The following is a 10,724-nucleotide window of genomic DNA, read 5'->3' on the forward strand; positions in this document are numbered from 1 at the left end:
TTAAAGGGAGCTTTGTGAGATGGGGACCAACTCATGTCACCTGTTGAGACTTCATCTGAAGGGATTTGCCTTTAGTATCCTCAGAGTTTGAGGTCTGTTCTTCCCTTTCTACATCAAAGTTATATGTTTGCTTTTTTGTTCATTTTTATAAAGGTTAAGGTCTGCTCCTAGTGCAAAGAGGAGATTATCCCAAAATTCCTTAACAGGCAACCATAACTTTAGTGACTTAATCTAGGCTGATTCTGACAATTCTGATGCTGAGTGGGCATGATCAGTTTTCTCGTTATTCTGGGATTTAAAGGGTCACTATTTGCCTTTTGTATTTGCATTGGATGTCTCACAGCTAATCTGATAATCCACTGGTTTATCACCAAGACTGCTATATTTTGGTTAAAAGTCTTCTAGTGGATTCCCTGGAGAGTGGATACCACTTGGCCCTGGCTTTCTGAGCTCATCCTGCCCTATTTCCCCTACCTAATTGAAACAGACATTTTCTGAAGTTCTTTTACTGGAATTCTACTTCAAATGTTTGTGGGTTATGTCATTCCAAATTCACTTCAGAGGCTTGATCTGTTGATGATTTGAGGAATGACAGGAGGAGCCAAGATAAATATCTGTGTACTCTCTGCCATCTTGGCTCAATCCCTTCTCCAGAAATCTTAACAAAAACACAATCAAACAAATAAGTTAAAACTTATAAAGTTTACTTTGTTTCTCAGAATTAAAGGCTAAACAGAAAAAGGAATTAAAGCATAATTTTAAGAAATCATGAGTGAATAATAAAGTTGCATAGAAACTCAAAAATTTATAAAGTATTTAAAATATTTACTTATTAACTCTTCATAAAATACACAGATGGATTATGAACAGCAGAAGGTTCATAGGTGAGTTTGCGTTATCCGAGCTACTCTCCATGCCCTACATCTCTGAGGAAATTTGACATTAATTAGGTACTGAGCCATGCTGGTAGGAGATCCAGTGAGTGTAACCTGTTTACCAGTATTTTTATCAGTATTTCCTTTCATAGAATTGACAATTTTAATCTCATTGATTTTGGTGTCTTACTGTCTCATAATGAAGCCAATTAACTTATTTGGAATGGTAAATTCATGAGAAGTAGTCTAAGCATATACTTCTAGATCCAAATAATGCATTTTCTCTGGAGAACTGGATCCAGTGCCTCTGAATTCAGTATTACCAGACATGATGGCAAAGCAACACTGTTGTATTATCAATCTACCTATGGAATGGCATACTGTCCTTGAAAGGTATGAGCTTCTATAGGAGACCCATTCAGGTCAGGGTTGAGGCAAATGGATGGGGTTGTATGGGAAAAACTGTGTGCTATCACTGCTTACATTGTACCTGTCCTGACTACCTGCAAAGGTAACTTGAGACCTGGATAACTTTGGCTACTCATACCCTTCAGGGGAGATTATAACATGATGAAGTATATGAGTTTGATATACTCAATGATGGATTATGGGATGCCAGCAATAATGATAGCCCGCTCATTTGATTTTGGTAACATACCCTGTTCTAACTGGACCTGAGCCACTGTACTTTCCCATTTTCTTGATTTTTCATCCTCAATTTCCAATGAGAAGACATACTGGCTAGCAGAGACCACAAGCCTCAGGGTGATTAGGGATCTGCTGGTATCTGTACTATTTTTGACAGTGCTGCTGATTTCCTCTTCCAGTTTGCCAATGATTTTTGGAAAGACTTTAAATATGGCATAGGTGGGTCAAGTCAGACTAATTATTCTTTCTTTCTGAGATGTTGATGCATATACTACTCCCTTAACATACCTTGACTAACTTTGCTCTTTCAAAAAATTATTACAATAATACTTGCAACTTTCTTTCTATACGCAAATAGCCACATGGCAAGGATGATATTTACTATCTTCAATCACACAGTTGTCCTTGTTCAACAGTATTCTAAGGATTTGGATTTTGTAAAGTGGTCAAGTCTTTGGATATTTATGGGAAATCAAGGAGAAGTTAAGCAAAGCAGGGAAATAATCATTATGATTTATACTGGGAAAACATGGGAAGGTACTGCTACCAATAAGATATGAAAGTAATTGGTGACAGCTAATAGGAAATAAACAATTTATGATGTTTTACCAATTTTATCATACAAAATCTGTGACATCTCCATTCAACTTTTGAAGTCCTACTAAGTATCCAAACAATTCTTTGTCCAAGATATTAGAAGGGGTTGACAATAGGATTGAACTAATAATTAACTTATGAAATTGGCATAAATATGCTTGGTTCCCTGAGTTCTCATGAAAAGAAATTGACTGACAGTGGGAAATGTGGAAGATATCACACTTTAATAACAAAAAAAGGTGAAAGGACAAACATCAAATAAATTACAAAGAAAAGCAATGAAAAGTGGGGTACAGAAGAAGATGATGGAGAAGAGGAGACATAAGTTGATGAAGTATGGCAGAGAGCATGAAAAAGAGGGCTGGATAAGGGATGAATCACTTATATAACAGTGGATTAGATTTGGGAGTATGTGAGTAACACAGACATTTAGGAGATAGAAAAGTGCTTAGAGGGCACAAGTTCAAGGTCTTCTTTTTTAGAGATTTTTTTTAGGGGGGAAAGAGAGGAACAGACCATCTCTTATCTGTACAATTTTTAGATTAGTTTATTAATATTTCCAAATTATTAGTAAAATTTCAAAGTCATTATTTTAAAGTCATTAGCTCCTTTTTGATGTTCTACTGTTTGGGAGGTATAGAAGTCTAGCTTTTGTCTGGAATGTATGTATTGTAGAATCAAAATTTTGAGAAACAGTGCCTAGTTGGTTTGATCTATAGCATATATTAGTAAGAGTTGAATTTTAATTAAAATATGATAAAATTTCTCTTTTTGCTCTTTTGCAATTTAAGATGACTTATACTTGACCTCTAGATTAGCCTTTGTAATTTCTCTTCCTGCTAATTTTTTTTAAACATTAAGCCACACATAAAGGTTACTTATTATATTGATTACGAGGATGGTGGTGATCAGGAGAACCAGAAAAAAATCATTTTTAATACAAGAATATTGTATTATATTAATTTTAATTTTATCATTAACTTTATTATTATTATTATATGTAATGGGCTGAGGCTTGAGTTGATGCACTGAGGTCCCAAATACATGAGGCTAAATAGTAATTGGACCATACTCTATTAATATATAAGCTTGGAGAAAGAATGGCCCCCGCCTACTCTTTGTGCAAGTCCTGATGTGTTGTATAGGAAATAACAATTCTGGTGGGTGGAGGCAGGAGGAGATGGCTCAGTGGATAGAGCACCAGCCTTGAAGTCAAGAGGACCTGAGTTCAAATCCAGCCTCAGACACTTAACAATTCCTGGTTGTATGACCATGGGCAAGTCAATTAACCCCAACTACCTCAGCAAAAAAAGCAAAAAGAAGAAGAGAAACAAACAGGAAGCCAGCTAGCACAGCAAGTGGGCCTGAGCTCTCCTCCCCTTCCTTTTTCACTCCCCTGCTTCCACCCACCAGAATGGTCATTTCCTATACAACATATCAGGACTTGCACAAAGAGTAGGCGGGGGCCATTCTTTCTCCAAGCTTATATATTAATAGAGTATGGTCCAATTACTATTTAGCCTCATGTTCTTGGGACCTCAGTGCATCAACTCAAGCCTCAGCCCATTAAAATTATATTAATACATGAATTAAATCCTGAGCTTGCCTATCACATCTGCAGCCAGTTTTCCTTTCTTTAAATCACAGTCTATTGTGATGAGAAGTATTCCAATAAGCCTCCTGCAGGCAAATAGATAAAAGTACTCTAAAAAAATTGAAGTGGAGATCAATTACTAATCACTGTACATTGTCAAAATAAGGCCTCCTTCTGTTCTCTCATGGGAAAGATCAATCAACAATAATAAAGCACAACAGCTCAATATTGTCTGAGTTTATAAAGCAATGCCTAAGACCTAAAGCTATTTCCTGATATTATTCCATCAATTCTCAAAGAATAAGAGCTGGTTTAAAAAGAGAGACTGAAGCCATAATAATGTTATCTTTACTGCTCATGTACCCAACCAAAACCTTTTAATGGTTTCTTTATCAGCAGCTAATACAACAAATTGAATCAAGATAAATGAAGACCTTCCCTAACTAGAAAAGTGGAGCATATATATTATGATGAAATTTAATATGGAGAAATATAATGTCTTACTTACTTGTTAAAATGCCAACTACATAAGTATAAAGTGTATTAACAATGATCAAACAAGGATTCTTGTGAAATAAGGTCCTCAGTTTTATTGGACTGCAAATTCAATTTGAATCAACAATTTGATTTCTTGGCTTAAAAAGGTACTTAGTTTTCAATATGAAAGGACCTGGCATGCAGAAGAAAGAAAATAATAATGCTGGCATCCTCTTTACTTAGATAAGAAACAGCTTGCTCTAAATACCACATTTAAGGAAACACATTGCTGATCTGTGGCAATCTGCTGGAAATAAGACAATAAAGACTACAAACCATAGTATATGAGTATATATTAAGAGTCTTACAAACTAGTAGAGGGATCAGTATGAACAATTTATACAAGTTTATGTATCAGTATTGCAGTAGAAAATGCATAGATTATACCTTTTGGTCCATATTATAAATTGCTTTCCAGAACTATTGTATCTCTTCACAGAGAAGTGAACAGAAGTAGGAATACAAATTATTCAATAACAAAAGTATAAAATAAACAACTTTGAAAGATTTAAGAAACCTGATCAATGTAATTACCAATAATAATTCGAGGAGTTTAAAGATGAAGCATGTTGCACATCTACTTCTAATAGATGATTGAGGCAGGATATTTATTGAGACGTACATTTTTTGGCCATGGATAGTGTAAAAAACGGGAATTTTTCTTGACTATACAAAGTTGTTATAAAGCTTTTCTTTTTCTTTTATTTCTTTTAAATTTTGGGCAATAGGAGAAAGAGAAAAGAAATTCTTGCCATTTTATAAAAATAAGAAAGCATCTGATAAACACCAAACTTATTGGGAAAATTGGAAAATAATATAGCAAAAACTAGGTATTGACCAACACTTAATACCCTATATCAAGAAAAGGTCTAAAGAAGTTCATTATTTAGTGATATTATTAAGCAAATTTGAAGAACAAATGATAGTCTACTTCTCAGATCTGTGGAGAAGGAAAAAAAATGGCCAAAGAAGAACTAGAGGACAATAAGAAATTCAAATGGCTAATTTTGATTATATTAATTTTAAAAGGTTTTGTACAAATAAAAACAATGCAGACAAGATGAGAATGGAAGCAGAAAAGTGGGAAAAATTTACATTCAAAGATTCTGATAAAGGTCTCATTTCTAAAATATATACAGAATTGGCTCAAATGTATAATAATTCAACCCATTCCCCAATTCATAAAGGGTCAGAGGAGATGAACAGACTATTTTAAAATAAAGAAATCAAAACCATTTCTAGTTATATGAAAATATGTGCTAAATTGTTATTGACCATTAACTTAAATTTATTTTTTACAATTAAAATTAAGACAACTCTGAGAAACAATACATATCTCTCAGATTAGCTAAGATGATAGAAAATGATAAAGATAAATGTTGGAAACAGAATATTTTGAGGATCCTGTTTTTTCTGTGTAGACCCTTTGATCCAGCAGTGTTTCTACTGGGTTTATATGCCAAAGAGATCTTTAAGTAGGGAAAGGGACCCACATGTGCAAAAATGTTTGTGGCAGCCCTCTTTGTAGTGTCAAGAAACTGGAAACTGAGTAGATGCCCATTAATTGGAAAATGGTTGAATAAATTATGGTATTTGAATGCTATAGAATACTATTGTTCTGTAAGAACAACCAGCAGGATGATTTCAGAAAGGCTTGGAGAGACCTACATGGACTAATGCTAAGTGAAATGAGCAGAACCAGGAGATCACTATACATGGCAACAACAAGACTATACAACAATGAACTCTGATGGATGTAACTCTCTTCAACATTCAGATGATTCAAATCAGTTCCACTTGTGCAGTGATGAAGAGAACCATCTCCATCCAGAGAGAGAACCTTGGGAGCAGAGTGTAAAGCACAACATAGCATTCTCACTCTCTCTGTTTTTATTTGCTTGCATTTTGTTTTCTTTTTGTTTTTCTTCTTTCTTGATGTGATTTTTCTTGTGCAACAAGATAACTGTCATAAATATGTACACATATATTGTATCTAACATATATTTCAACATATTTAACATGAATTAGATTACCTGCTATCTAGGGGAGAAGGTGGGGGAATAAGAATATGGAACAAAAGATTATGCAAGAGTCAATGTTGGAAAAATTAGCCATGTATATGCTTTGTAAATAAAAAGCTTAAAAAAAAAAGATCTTGCTTTTAATCCACTATGCTATTTGCTTCTGTTTTATAAGAGAGTTCATCCCATTCTTATTAACAGTTATGATTACCTTCTCTATTTCCCGGCATCCTATTTTCTCTTTTCTTTTTCTATTATTTTTTAGTCATATTTTTTTAAAACCATCCCACCTTTTCTTCTATCACCCCTCCCCTCTTCTCTTAGTAGTGTTTTTAAACCCACTTTGCTCATGATTTTATTTTCTATCAACCTTTCTTCCCTTCTCTCACCTTTTTACAAGAAACACACTTGTCACAAAGAGACACATACAGAGTTGAGTTAAAATGCTGGAACAGACTTTATTATGTTTTGCCTGAAGCAAAAAAAAAAAAAAAATCAGGGATAGAATTTCTGATTTGAGCTAAAACAAAAGTAAAAATAGATCTTATTAAAGAAATAAGGAGGAAAAGTACATCTTGATAAAGGATAATATAAATAATGAAGTAGACACCATAGTAAATGTGTATGCACCAAGTGGTAAAGCAGGCAAATTCCTAGTGAAGATTTTAAACCAATTACAAGAAGAAATAGCAAAACTATTCTAGTGGTGGACTAAAACTTCCTCTCTCAGAATCAGACAAATCTAACAACAAAATGGACAAGAAAGAAATTAGATTACTAAGATCCTAAAAAACCTAAATATAATAAGCTTCTAGAAAAAATTTAATAGAGACAGAAAAGAATACAACTTTTTTCTTCGTAGTTCATGGCACCAACATAAAAATTGACCATGTATTAGGGCATAAAAACCTCACAATCAACTGCAAAAAGGCAGAAATAGTAAATTCTTAATTTTCAGAACACAATGAAATAAAATTACATTCAAAAGAGGGCCAGGGAAACATAGACTAAAAACCAATAGAAAATTGAATAATCTAATTCTAAAGAAGGAGTGGGTCAAATAACAAATCACTGAAACAATCCATAATTACATCCAAGAAAATAGTAACTATGGAACAATATGCCAAAAGCTATGGGATATAGCCAAAGCAATTCTCATGGGAAATTTTCTATCTCTAAATAGCTATATAAATAAAATAGAGAAAGAGATCAATTAATTAGCCATGCAAATAAAAAAGTTAGAAAAAGAACAAATTAAAAACCCTTAATTAAATATCAAATTAGAAATTCTGAAACTCAAAGAGGAGGTCAATAAAGTGGAAACTAAGAAAACTATTAAACTCACAAAAAAAAATTTAACAGTTGGTTTTATGAAAAAAAAAAAAAAAACTAACAAAAAAGATAAAACATTGGTTAATTTGATGAGAAAAAGTAAAGAAAAAAATCCAAATCATCAGCATCAAAAACAAAGGAGGGTAACACCACCAAGGAAAAAAGAAATTAAAGAAAAAATTAGGAGCTATTTTGTCCAACTCTGTGGCAGCAAGTTTGATAATCTAACCAGAATGGATGGATATTTACAAAAACATAAGTTGCCTAGATTAAGAGAAGAAGAAATAAAATGCATAAATAGTCCCATTTGAGAAAAAAAAAATTGAACAAATCATCAATGAACTCCCTAAGAAAAAATCTCCAGGGCCAGATAAATTCACAAGTGCCTTCTACCAAATATTTATGGAACAATTAATTCCAATTCTATGTAAATCACTTGGAAAAAATAGGTAAGAAAGAGTGTTGCCAAATTCCTTCCATGATACAAATATGGCACTGATACCACTACCAAACCAGACAAGACCAAAACAGACAAAGAAAATGACAGACCATTTTCTCTAATGAATATTGATGCAAAAATTTTAAATTAAATTTTAGCAAAGAGACTAGAGCAACTTGTCTACAAGAGAATATATTATAATCGAGTAGAATTTATATCAGGAATGTAAGGTTGGTTCAATAACAGGAAAATTATTATGATAATTGACCATATCAATAAAAACCTCAACAGAAACCATACAATAATCTCAATAAATGCAGAAAAAGCTTTTGACAAAATACAGCACCCAATCCTATTAAAAATACTATAGAGCATAGGGATAAAAGGAGCTTTCCTTAAAATAACAAGCATTAGTTATCTTTGTATTTAATTTTTAAAGCATTTTATTTTTAAAACATAAGCATATATAATTTGTCAACATTGACCCTTGAATGCCCTTGTGTTTCAGATTTTCCCCTCCTTCCTTCCACCCTCTACCATAGATGGCAAGCAATGCAATATATGTTAAACAGATTAAAATATATGTTAAATGCAACATATGTAAAGATATTTATACAATTCTGTTGTTGCACAACAAAAATCAGATCAAAAAGGAAAGTAAATGAATAAGAAAACAGAATGTAAGTGAACAGCAACAAAAAGAGTGAGAATGTTATGTAGTGATCCCCATTCAGTTCCGAGAGTCCTCTCTCTGGATGTATATGGCTCTCTTCATCACAAGATCTTGGAACTGGCATCAGTCATTGTAATGACCACGCTAGCACCCAGGACACCCCAGAATCAGCCAGAGTCAGGATAAGCAAAAGTCCATCTTTATTCTTAGTCTTTAGGGGTAGAAGTGAAGGGAATGGAAGAGAATCTCTGCAAGTGCCTTCTCCCTCTTCTACTCCTGGGAGTGTGTCTCTGGCTCATCCTACTCCACTCCCTAGTCCCTCCTACAATCCTCTATACACCAATCATTGAGCTGGTATGTATAGTGAAAAGGACCATTTTTCCAAACATATGCCCATAGAGTATAGTCCAATCAGTAGTTAGCCTCAAGTGCTCAGCAGTCCTGACCTCAGTGCATTGATTCCATAGTTCTAGCACTCTACATCTCCCACTTTATTTTGTTTTAGAATACAGGTGGACACACCATCCCTGACTTCTCAGAATGGTGAGAGCCCTCAAAAGGAGGTGATCATGCCCTCCTTGACTTCTCAGGAAAAGAGGTGAAAACACCAAAAAGGAGGTGATCATGCCTCCCCTGACTTCTCAGGCAGGGAGGTAAAAACACTAAAAAGAGATGATCACACCCTCCCTGACATCTCAGAAAAGGAGATGAAAAGCACCAAAGGAAAGTGGGGATTGCTAGCGGGTTTCTGGGCTGAAGGGTCTCATTAGAAACAGGTATGCACAAACCCATCACCATGGGATATATTACATGAGCACATAGCAATAATGCACAGGCTATTAGTGATGACTCTCCCCACAGTCAGTGCAGGCTCAATGTGGTGTAACAAACATGAATTGTACATACAAGTAGTGATATAACAATATAAATCAATATGATATTATAAAAGATTTCCAGAAGTCCTAGAAGGAGGGTATGTAAACAACATCACACATATGCTTTCTTCAGCAGACCAAGAAATAGTCCAAAACCAATCTATTGTCCATTGCTTCACGTATCAGGGAATCCAACGATCCCTGCAAGTTTTTGAAGTCCTGCAACAATCTTTTCATGTGTTAGGGAATCTAATGATCCCCACAAGCTTTTGAAGTCCTGCAACAGTCTTATCATATCTCAGAGAATCCAATGATTCCTGAGGATTTTCAAGTCCTACAACAGTCTTATCATATCTGAGAATCCAATGATTCCTGACAGTTTTGAGGTTACAACAATCTTATCATATTTTGGAGAATCCAATGATTCTTGAGGGTTTTGAAGTCTAACAATTTTTGATGTCTATGAGTCAAACACCATAACTGCCATGCTCTTTCAGTGGTGGGCACAGTCCGCAACAGAGCCATCCATTGTTTTTTGGGTCTTCTCCTTCATTTCAAGGGTCTGCTCTGTCTCTCTGTGATGGACAAGGCGAATACGACTTGTTGGCACCCATCTGATTCCTTCTCCATCTGTGGAGATACAAGCAAACCCTCTTCCCCAAACCTACCTGGTCCCTTCCATGCACCACTTTCTGGATCTCTCTGCATCACCTGACAATTATCTTAAGATAGTGGAGCTGCTCGCACTGGACACTGCTCTTCCGGTGGGTAATAAAATCTGTCTGCCGGAGCCAGTGCATCTTTGTCAAAAATCAAGAAATTAATAGTATAAAGAGCTAGATTTAGAAGTTCTCTAGGGTTACCTGTGGCTCCCCCTTTCTTTTGTTTTTGGAGGAGTGACTTAATGTCTCTGTTTCTCCTCTATACTATTGCCTGTCCTTGAGAATTAAAGAATATGCCAGGGGTGTGTAAAATCTTATACTGTGCACAAAAGTGTGCAAAATGTTTAGAAGTATATAAAAGTCCATTGTCTGTTTTTCTTGCTTGTGGCACACCCATAATTGCAAATGCTTGTATAGGAATTCAGAGACCACTTGGGCTGTCTCTTTTGCTGCTGGTATTGCAAAAGTGAA

The 10,724-nt window shown here is 34.7% G+C and overlaps 1 pseudogene; it reads right to left on the reverse strand.

The window, feature by feature from the left end:
* Positions 1-878: 878 nt before the first annotated feature.
* LOC127544192 (poly(rC)-binding protein 2-like) lies at positions 879-10,391 on the reverse strand (annotated as a pseudogene).
* Positions 10,392-10,724: the final 333 nt, after the last annotated feature.

The sequence above is a fragment of the Antechinus flavipes genome, chromosome 1 (genome assembly GCF_016432865.1).
Source record: "Antechinus flavipes isolate AdamAnt ecotype Samford, QLD, Australia chromosome 1, AdamAnt_v2, whole genome shotgun sequence".
NCBI lineage: Eukaryota > Metazoa > Chordata > Mammalia > Dasyuromorphia > Dasyuridae > Antechinus > Antechinus flavipes.